Source organism: Glycine soja, chromosome 16 (genome assembly GCF_004193775.1).
Source record: "Glycine soja cultivar W05 chromosome 16, ASM419377v2, whole genome shotgun sequence".
Classification (NCBI taxonomy): domain Eukaryota; kingdom Viridiplantae; phylum Streptophyta; class Magnoliopsida; order Fabales; family Fabaceae; genus Glycine; species Glycine soja.
The window spans coordinates 11,585,387-11,596,561 of record NC_041017.1 but is presented as its reverse complement, the minus strand read 5'-3'; the positions used below and the strand labels follow the sequence as shown (position 1 = coordinate 11,596,561).

Here is an 11,175-nt window from a genome sequence, read left to right as displayed (position 1 = left end):
TGGGAAATAAATTTAATTGAATTGGGAGAAGCCCAATCCAATTAAATTTTAGAGGGGTAGGTGAGCATTTGCTTGCTACACCCCATTGCCACATCATGTAGTCACACTTTGTGCATGTCCTTCATGCTTTACATGCCTCATGACACCTAAGCACACTTAGTGGAGAATCTTGGATTTGTGGGCTGAGCCATAGCTAAAATTCACTAATCATTATTAGTGAAATTTTGGCTCCACAAATTCAATTTTAAATTCAAGTGAAATTTGAATAGAAATTCAAATTTTCCTCCAATTTTGTGTGACAATTAGGCTATAAATAGAGGCTGTGTGTGTGCATTTTTCAACTTTGAACATTTGAAAATTAAACTTCAGATTTCAGAGCTCTTTTAGAGCATAAAATTTCGTGATCTTCTCTTTCTCTCCCTTCATTCATCTTCTTCTTCCTCCAAGCTCTTATCCATGGCCTCCTATGGTGGTGAGCTTCTTCTAGACTCATCTTCTCCTTGAAGTAGCGTCTCCTCTCTCTCTTCCTTCTCCATTCTGCTGCCATTCATCTTCCAAGAAGCAAAGGAATCCATTGATGAAGAAGATCCTAGGCCTACCAGCTCCAATGGAGCTTACATCATGTGGTATCAAGAGCATCTTCATCTAGGTGATATTCTTTTGCTTCCTCTATCTTTTTGTTCGGTGAATTCTCTTTAATTCCTTGTTCTTCATCTTATTCTCCATGTATATCCTCCATTGTCTTATGGTTCAAATTTTGTAGATCTACTCTTGAATCATTTTTTTTGTGTTGATTTTAGGTTCTATCATTTCTCATTCATAATATTCTTGTTCTGAACCTTAGATCTAAATTTTCTTCCAAAATATTGATTAGAAAAAACAAACACAAAAATCTAAGTGTAAATCACTTAATCCATGTTGTCTTAGAGTTATGTTTAGTCATAGTAATTGTCACATTATGTTCTAAGTTTGTGTTGAATTTTTATTTTGTTGATTGAATTCTAGATACATTTGTTCATGTATTCTTGTCATTCTTAGCCTATCTTTTTAATTTTGAGTCTAATTCATGCATGTTATTTAGTTCATAACATGTTCTAAATCAATTCCTAAAAGTAGTCTTGTTGTTGAACTCTTTTTTTTTGTTTTCTAAGTTTCCTACATGATGCCTATGATGAAGTTGAGTTGTGGTGCTGAGTTGTGGCTGGATTTGTGAATCAAAATAAGTCTTAAGCTCTCTTAAATTGTGTTATTCAAGATAATTGAGCATAAGCAAACACAAATTGTAACTATCCAAGCCTTAAGCAACATAAGTCATTCTTCAACTTTGTCATTCTTGACTCCATTTCATTGAAGCGCATATCCACTTGCAATTCCAAAGTGTCAAACCTCTCACCAACAAAGGTTTGAAGACCGTCAAACTTTTCCAAAATCTTCGAAAGAAGAGATGAATCTTCTCCCTCATGTCCTTCTTCACCAACATTTCTAGCACCCTTCTTTATCCAAGAGTCATCATGCTCCTTAATATAACCAAAGGATGCTATGACTGAAGCGCCTATAAGGAATGATCTCTTCATTGGAACATAGGGTTCAGAATCAAGAGGGATGTTGAAGTGTTGAAGGAAAAGGGTAACAAGATGAGGATAAGGCAATGGGGCATTCAATCGCAATGCCTTATGCATGCGATATCTAACAAGGTGTGCCCAATCAATTTGTAAACCTTTATGAAAGGCCTACATGACAATGAGATCTTCTTCAGAAACTTGGGCAAGGTTTGAAGATCTAGGAAGCAAGATGTGAACAATAAGGTAATGGAGGATGCGGCTTTCAAAAGCCAATGAACCGGCAAGAAGTCTTCCGGTCATATCCGCTTGATTGGTACAAACCAATCGGCGGTCATCATGTATAGAGAAATCAAACTTCCAATCGTCAATCAGTGCACCTTCAAATGGTACACCTTCGCTTGGCAATTAGGTTAAATCATAGAATAGGGACTGGTCAATGACCATCTTAGTCCCATAAACCTCATTCATTAGGGTTCCTTCATGGATTTCTAGATTAGAATAAAATGCTTTGACTAATTCAGAATAAACAGGTAATTTTAGAGACATGAATGGAATAAGATTGGAGTTTTCAAATGCTTGAAGGCATTCAAAACTCTCATTTGAGAAGAAATCCATATCTATGAATTTTGGGTCTATAATGGAACGAGAGGAAAAGAGGTTTGTGTACCGTATACGTTGTTCCTTTGATGAGAACAATGATCCAGAGGGAATGGAGGAAGGCATTGAGGTTTCCTGTGCCCCGGAATGCCGTTGACTCCGACTCGAAGTGCCTTTCCACTTTTTCGATGGTTCTGCCATTTGAGGAGTTTTTTCGGGATTTCAATCGGTTCAAATGAAAGAGATTGAAAAAAGATGAAGTTTGGGCTTTGTGGGGAGTGATTTGGACAAGAATTGAGTGAGATATGGCTGGAAGAAAAATTGGGGGCGAGGGTTTTCGAGAGAGAGAGGAGTTGCGGGTTTCAGAATTTGAAATTTGAATATATAGGTGCAAGGATGCGTTGTAATCGATTACACAAATATGGTAATCGATTACCAGAGAGCAACATTGCCAGAAATAACTGCTTGTAATCGATTACACTATTATGGTAATCGATTACCAGTGGTTATTTTAGCTAGAAAACAAAAACAAAAGGCTTTCTAGGAGAGAAGAAGTTTTGAGTTATTATCAAAATATTTTTTTTATGAAAAATATATTTGAAGATACTTTATGAATAATTCTCAATCATGTAATTCACATATCATGTCTTGCAAAAACATTAAAACATGAAGATAATCAATTTTATCAAAAACAATCAAAACACAAGTATGAAGAATATTGATTTTACTTAAATATATGAATGAATATTTCATGCAAATAAGATGAAATCAATCAAGCAAATATACTCATGATTTCAAACAATCAAAAGACACACAAATAAAGAATTGTTAGTCATTGTAATCAAATTGTTTGAATAAAAATTTCAACTTTAAGAGAAATTTTAATAAGATAATGGTTTTGATATTACCTTTTTCAGGATTGAAGTGTCTAGATCTTCAAAGATGAGGATCATGCTTTTTTTCCTTGTTTTTCATCCTTGAGAGATGTTCTCGTCACTTTCATAATCTTTGGTTAGAAGATTAATCTCCTTTTCTGAACCATCGGATGAATCATTGTCATCCCATGCAATGTATGCTTTCTTAGTTCTTCTTTCGTCAAATCTTTTCTTTTCACTTTTCTTCGACCATTCTTCATTTGACGGACAGGTGGCCTTGATGTGACCAATTTGGTTGCATTTGTAACACCTAAGGACTTGAGAATCATCTTGTGATTTTCTTCCATTATTGAAATTCTGGCGCCTGTCAATTCTTCTTTTCTTGAGGTATTTATGAAATTTCTTAACAAAGAAGGAAAAATCTTCTTCATCATCTGAATCTTCTTCTTCATTTTCTTCTTGTATTGAAGATGAGGCTTTAAGGGCTATGCTTCTCTTCTTTTTGTCATTTTCTTCATTCTGATTGAGGCGTTGAAGTTCCATCTCGTGTTCCTGCAATTTACCAAATAAAGTGGCAAGAGACATGGAAGAAAGATCTTTACTTTCAGAAATAGCAGTTACCTTGGGTTGCCATTCCCTACTTAAACATCTTAAGACTTTATTAATTAAATCCTCATTAGGAAAGATTTTTCGTAAAGATGCAAGATGGTTTACTATATGTGTAAATCTTTTTTGCAAACTATGGATATTTTCATTTGGATTCATCCTAAATAATTCATATTCATGGGTAAGAGTATTTATTCTAGACCTTTTTACATCCGTGGTTCCTTCATGGGTTAACTGGAGCATATCCCACATATCCTTGGCATTTGTACAATTTGACACTCTAAAGTACTCATCTATTCCTAGGGCTGAAGTGATGATGTTTTTGGCTTTAAGATCATACTGGATTTTTCTCCTATCTTCTTTTTTCCACTTATCTCTAGGTTTTTGGGTTGTAGTGCTTGTGCTTACATCTACTATAGTGGGTATGTGTGGTCCTAATTCTATTGCTTCCCAAATATTTATATATATCTGGCTTCAATGAATATCTGCATGCGGGTTTTCCAATAATGGTAACCCTCACCATTGAAAATGGGTGGTCTATGAATGGAATTTCCTTCAGGAAACAGGGAATTTGAGGAGGCCATCTATCTTGAAGTGGTTAGACTTTCTACAAGATACCTGCTCTAATACCACTTGTTGAATCGAGTGGCCTCAGAATAATTAAGAAGGGGGGGTTGAATTAATTATTCCTAAACCTTTACTAATTAAAAATTTACTCTTCTAAGGCTTTTACTTATGTTGTTAAGAGAATAAGGAGAAGAAGAGAAACTTAACCAAAAGTAAAAGCAGAAATTAAAATGCACAGCGGAAAGTAAAAGAGTAGGGAAGAAGGAGACAAACACACAAGAATTTTTATACTGGTTCGGCAACAACCCGTGCCTACATCCAGACCCCAAGCGACCTGCGGTCCTTCAGATTTCTTTCAACCTTGTAAAAATTCTTTTACAAGCAAAGATCCACAAGGGATGAACCCTCCCTTGCTTTCTTTGAAACCCTAGTGGATGTACCCTCCACTAGAACTAATCCACAAGAGATGTACCCTCTCTTGTTCTCAGTCAAACTGATGTGCCATCATTTTCTTCTATTTTCTAAACCCTTTTTGCACCATTTTAATTACTGATTGGTATTAATTGTCAATTAATTAGGCAGTTTTATTATTTGGTCTCATTTAGCTAATTTGATGTTTTTAATCTAATTTCAGGAATTAATGAAACATTGGGCTTAATCCGGATTTTGGTTGTGGACTTGAAGAGGGCAAATAAAGCAGCGCTTACCTTAGTTAATTTTTAATTAGGAAATTTCGCAATTTTATTTTATGTGGTTTAGTGTTTATTTCATTTTGGGCCAGAGTATTGTAATAGGGCCCAGTGACTTTGAGTGACTCTTTTTAAATAGCAGCCTTGGCATTCGTGCAAGGCATTCTGTTATGCCATTCATTATTCAGAGCTTTAGGGTTTTAAGTTCTTTCTGTTCTAAGGCTACTGTTTTCGTTCTTAATGCAATTTCCCATTTCCTGCTTCTAATTACAATTTCGTTCTTGTTTCTTCTTCTACTTTCATTTACGTTTCTGTTTTCATTTTTGTTTCTGTCTCATTTACGTTTTCTGTTATTTACGTTTTTGCTTCATGTTTCATTTACGTTTTCTGTTTGAATCTATGGAAGGCTAATTATTCTGGTGTTGTTTCCTTCTGAGGAAGAAGCCCAACTCTCTTTCAGGTTTCGTTTATAATGTGGTTCCCTAGAAGTTTTCCCTTCACCAGTTAACCCAAATTCGTGAACATTAATCAGTGCACGCTTCGTGTTCGATTAATTGCCTCTGAGCCTAACTTGCGTTCATGCTTAATGGACGAAGGGCTAACTGGTGTATGTGGTGCCTAATCACGTATTGACAACCCTAGGTTGATTTTCGCTTAGTAAATTGAAATAGGGTTGGATTAAGTGGATACTGTTAGGGACGAATTCTCCATAACCCAGGATAAGAGAATGGCTTCTGAATCAAAGGAAACAACCCATTTTTAATATTATTAGTTTCGTATTCCGGTTTACTTGTTCTGCTCATTAAATCACAAAACAAACAAACCCCCCCCCAATCGTTACTGTTACTGCAAGTATATTATGAACATTTGGTTTATCATTGCTCGTTGGAAAACAACCTAGGATCACTTCCTAGTTACTACATTATCATGTTTATTTGATTCGGGTACGACCTCGATCAAATTTGGCGCCGTTGCCGGGGAGCAGTGTCCAAAGGTTCATAATAGCTAGCTAGTGTTGTGTGTTTAATTCCTTCGTGTTTTATGTTTAATTGTTAGTATTGTGTTAGTATGTGTGTTAGTGTTGTTTAGTGTCCTGGTATTTTGTTTAGTGTGTGTTCTGTTTCAGTCTACCTATTAAGCGCTTCCCCTGTTTCAGTTTTGGGTGTTTTCCTGTGAATAGTGTTTTGCGACGGACTTAGAGACCACTTTTGCTTGCGGCAAAACAGAGTAGTAGTAGAAATCAAGTAGAGACGGATTTTAGCGACCACCAATGCTGAATTATTTGAGATTTTTTGTTTTAGTAGCTAGAGTTGTTATTTTTGGCTGATTTTTTTTGTGTTAACTTCTTTTAATCTATATTTTGTGGGGAAAATAGCTAGAGCCTTTAGTTTGGTCAGATTTGAAAGTTCAAAAAAAGTAACAAATTTTGTGTTTGTCGAAACTTCAAACGGCCATAACTTTTGCTCCGGTTATCAGAATCGCAATTATTATATATGTATTTGGGGTAGAAAAAAATTTCCTATGCCTATGGCCGGCTGAGGTCTCCATCGTCCAAAAATAGTGATTCTATCAAAAGTTTTTTTATTTTTCAAGTTTTATTCTCTTATTTTTCTTAACCTACCATTTTTAGCTTCCATAGTTAGACTTTGAATTTTTGCCTGAAATTTTTTGTGCTATCTCTCATCATTTTATAAGGTTGCTCACAAAATTTCAAGTCATTTGGATATCATTTGAGGGTAGCTGTAGTTCAAACCTGCACCTTTATTTACATGACAAAGCAACTAGTTGTGCATGCTGAATGTAGTGTATGACTAGAGGCAATCCATCTGACTTACAACCCTTTGATCCTGAGATAGATAGGACATTTCATAGATTAGTTAGGCATCATTTTATACCTTTTGATCATCTTGAGCATTCCATTACTGGTGAATCTGTGCATTCTGTTATTGGTGATTTTGAACATCCTGATTTTGAGCATTACAATTTTGAGCATTCTGATTCTGAGAATTCTGATTTTGAACATTCTGAGAACATGGCACAACCTCCACCCCGTGAGAGGACTCTAAGGGAAATGGCTGCACCTGATTTCACCTACGAAAGCTTGTGCATCCAATACCCTGATGAGGATGTCCCATATGTTCTTAAAACTAGACAAATTCATTTGTTTCCAAAGTTTCATGGCCTTGCAGGTGAAGGCCCGCACAAACATTTGAAGAAATTTCATATTGTCTGCTCCACCATGAAACCCCCATATATTTCTAAAGGCTTTTCCTCATTCTTTAGAGGGAGTGGCAAAGGACTGGTTGTATTACCTTGCTCCAAGGTCCATCACGAGCTGGGATGACCTGAAGAGAGTATTCTTAGAAAAAAAATTTCCCTGCTTCCAGGACCACAGCCATCAGGAAGGATATCTCAGGTATTAGACAACTCAGTGGAGAGAGCCTGTATGAATACTGGGAGAGATTTAAAAAACTATGTGCCAGTTGCCCTCACCATCAGATTTCAGAGCAGCTGCTTCTCCAATATTTTTATGAAGGACTCAGTAATATGGAGAGAAGTATGATAGATGCTGCCAGTGGTGGAGCCCTTGGAGACATGACTTCTGCTGAAGCCAGAAATTCAATTGAGAAGATGGCTTCCAACTCCCAGCAGTTTAGCACCAGAAATGATGCTATAGTCATTAGAGGAGTGCATGAGGTAGCTACAAACTCAGCTGCATCATCTGAAACTAAGAAGCTTGAAGGCAAACTGGATGCATTGGTTAACTTGGTAACCCAGCTGGCCTTGAACTAGAAATTTTTACCTGTTGCAAGGGTCTGTGGTTTGTGCTCCTCTGCTGACCACCATACAGACCTTTGCCCTTCCATGCAGCAACCTAGAGCAATTGAGCAGCCCAAAGCTTATGCTGCTAATATTTACAATAGACCTCCTCAACCTCAGCAGCAAAATCAACCACAGTAAAACAATTATGACCTCTCCAGCAACAGATACAACCCTGGATGGAGGAATCACCCTAATCTCAGATGGTCTAGCCCTCAGCAACAACAACAGCAGCCTGCTCCTTCCTTCCAAAATGTTGTTGGCCCAAGCAGACCATACATTCCTCCACCAATCCAACAACAGCAACAGCCCTAGAAACAGCCAACAGTTGAGGCTCCTCCACAACCTTCCCTCGAAGAACTTGTGAGGTAAATGACTATGCAGAACATGCAGTTTCAACAAGAGACCAGAGCCTCCATTCAGAGCTTAACCAATCAGATGGGACAATTGGCTACACAATTGAATCAACAACAGTCCCAGAATTCTGACAAGTTGCCTTCCCAAGCTGTCCAAAATCCCAAAAATGTCAATGTCATTTCATTGAGGTCGGGAAAGCAGTGTCAAGGACCTCAACCCGTAACACCTTCCTCATCTGCAAATGAACCTGCCAAACTTCACTCTACTCCAAAAAAAGGTAACGACAAAAATTTACCTAACAATTTCTGTGCAGGTGAATCTTCCACTGGTAATTCTGATTTGCAGAAGCAACACATTCCTCCTCTTCCATTCCCTCCAACAGCAGTTTCCAACAAAAAAATGGAAGAGGCAGAGAAAGAGATCTTGGAAACATTCAGAAAAGTAGAGGTAAACATACCTCTGCTAGATGCAATAAAGCAAATTCCAAGATATGCCAAATTCTTGAAGGAGCTGTGCACTAATAATAGGAAGCTTAAAGGAAGTGAACGAATTAGCATGGGCAGAAATGTCTCTGCACTGATTGGTAAATCTGTTCCCCAAATTCCTGAAAAATGTAAAGATCCAGGTACATTCAGCATACCTTGTATTATAGGGAATAGTAAGTTTGACAATGCCATGCTAGATTTAGGAGCTTCTATTAGTGTTATGCCTCTGTCTATTTTTAATTCTCTATCTCTAGGTCCCTTGCAGTCAACTGATGTGGTCATTCATTTAGCTAATAGAAGTGTTGCCTACCTTGTTGGTTTCATAGAAGATGTCTTAGTTAGAGTTGGTGAACTGATTTTCCCTGTTGATTTTTATATTTTGAATATGGAAGATGGATTTTCTCAAGGATCAGTTCCCATCATTCTAGGCAGACCCTTTATGAAAACTGCTAGAACTAAGATAGATGTTTATGCAGGCACACTATCCATGGAGTTTGGTGATATAACTATTCATTTTAATATTCTGGATGCTATGAAATACCCATCTGAAGATCTTTCAGTATTTCGTGCTGAAATAATTGACCATGTTGTTGATGAATACATGACTGATCTTTACTCTAATCTGCATACCTCTCACTCTTCATGCATTGAGTCTGAAATTGTACTTGATCATATGTCTGAATTTGATGCTGAAAGTGAATCTGAAAGTGATATTGATTGCATGTCTGGTGGTGGTGTTTTGCCTCTTGAGATTGATTTTATAGAGTCAGATAGGACTAACCATGTTTCAGGAAGTACACATACCTCTGACTTTCTTTATGAGGTACAGGCTGAGAAACCATCTCCTTCTACCACTACCCAGCCAACCACACCAGAATTGAAGCCTCTGCCATCAAATTTAAAATACGCTTACTTGGATGATAGCAAAAGTTTTCCAATGATTATATCTGCCTCCCTTAGTGATGAGCAAGAGGAGAAGTTGTTGTCTGTTCTCAAGAAGCATAAGAAGGCTATAGGCTGGACCCTGGCGGACATTCCTGGTATTAGCCCATCCACATGTATGCATCGAATAAATTTAGAGGATGGAGCTAAACCAGTAAGACAGCCACAGAGAAGACTCAACCCGGTGATTCTTGATGTAGTGAAGAAGGAGATAACCAAGCTTTTGCAAGCTGGAATCATTTATCCTATCTCTGATAGCCAATGGGTGAGTCCCGTCCAGGTAGTCCCGAAGAAGACCGGCCTCACAGTGATCAAAAATAAGAAGGAGGAGCTGATTCCTACTCGGGTGCAGAACAGTTGGAGAGTCTGCATTGACTATAGGAGGCTGAACCAAGTTACCAAAAAGGACCATTTTCCCCTGCCATTCATTGACCAGATGCTTGAGCGCCTGGCAGGTAAATCTCACTACTGTTTCCTTGATGGTTTTTCTGGTTATATGCAAATTACTATTGCTCCTGAGGATCAGGAAAAGACCACATTCACCTGCCCCTTCGGCACTTTTTCCTATAGGAGGATGCCTTTCGGCCTGTGCAATGCCCCTGGTACCTTCCAGCGGTGCATGATTAGTATTTTCATTGACTTCTTAGAAATTTGCATAGAGGTGTTCATGGATGATTTCACTGTGTATGGATCCTCTTTTGATGGTTGTCTGGATAGTTTGGAAAAAGTTTTGAATAGATGCATTGAAACTAACCTTGTTCTAAATTTTGAAAAATGTCATTTTATGGTTGAGCAAGGTATAGTTTTAGGCCACATTATTTCCAATAAGGGTATTGAAGTAGATCCTGCAAAAATTTCTGTTATTTCACAATTGCCTTACCCCTCTTGTGTGCGAGAGGTGCGATCTTTTCTTGGTCATGCAGGATTCTATAGGCGCTTTATAAGGGATTTTAGCAAAGTAACCCTTCCACTGTCCAACTTGTTGCAAAAGGAGGTGGAGTTTGACTTTAATGACAGATGCAAAGAGGCTTTTGATTGCCTCAAAAGAGCACTAACTACCACCCCCATCATCCAGGCACCCGATTGGACAGCCCCTTTTGAGCTTATGTGTGATGCATCAAATTATGCATTGGGGGCTGTCCTTGCTCAGAAAATTGATAAATTGCCCAGGGTTATATATTATGCTTCTAGGACTTTAGATGCTGCCCAAGCGAATTATACTACTACTGAGAAGGAGCTTCTAGCCATAGTTTTTGCTCTTGAAAAATTTCGATCTTATTTGCTTGGTACCCGCATCATTGTTTATACTGACCATGCAGCTCTAAAGTACTTGTTGAAGAAGGCTGATTTTAAGCCTAGGTTGATCCAATGGATGCTCTGGCTTCAAGAGTTTGACTTGGAGATCCGTGATAGGAGCGGAGCACAAAATTTAGTTGCTGATCATTTGAGTCGGATCGAACGTGTATCGGATGCGAATTCACCCATTCGGGATGATTTCCCAGATGATCATTTGTATATACTGTATAGTATTTCTGACTCTCTTTCTACTCCCTGGTTTGCTAACATTGTCAATTATTTGGTTGCTTCTGTTTTTCCTCCCTTAGCATCTAAGGCCCAAAAAGATAAAATTAAAAGTGATGCTAAGCATTTTATTTGGGATGACCCCTACTTGTGG

At 37.9% G+C, this 11,175-nt stretch overlaps 1 non-coding gene across 1 annotated transcript; it reads right to left on the bottom strand.

The window, feature by feature from the left end:
* Positions 1 to 7,290: 7,290 nt before the first annotated feature.
* LOC114391333 lies at positions 7,291 to 7,397 on the bottom strand. The gene has a single exon (XR_003662124.1). It is a non-coding gene; the product is annotated as a small nucleolar RNA R71 (small nucleolar RNA).
* Between the last annotated feature and the right edge of the window lie 3,778 nt (positions 7,398 to 11,175).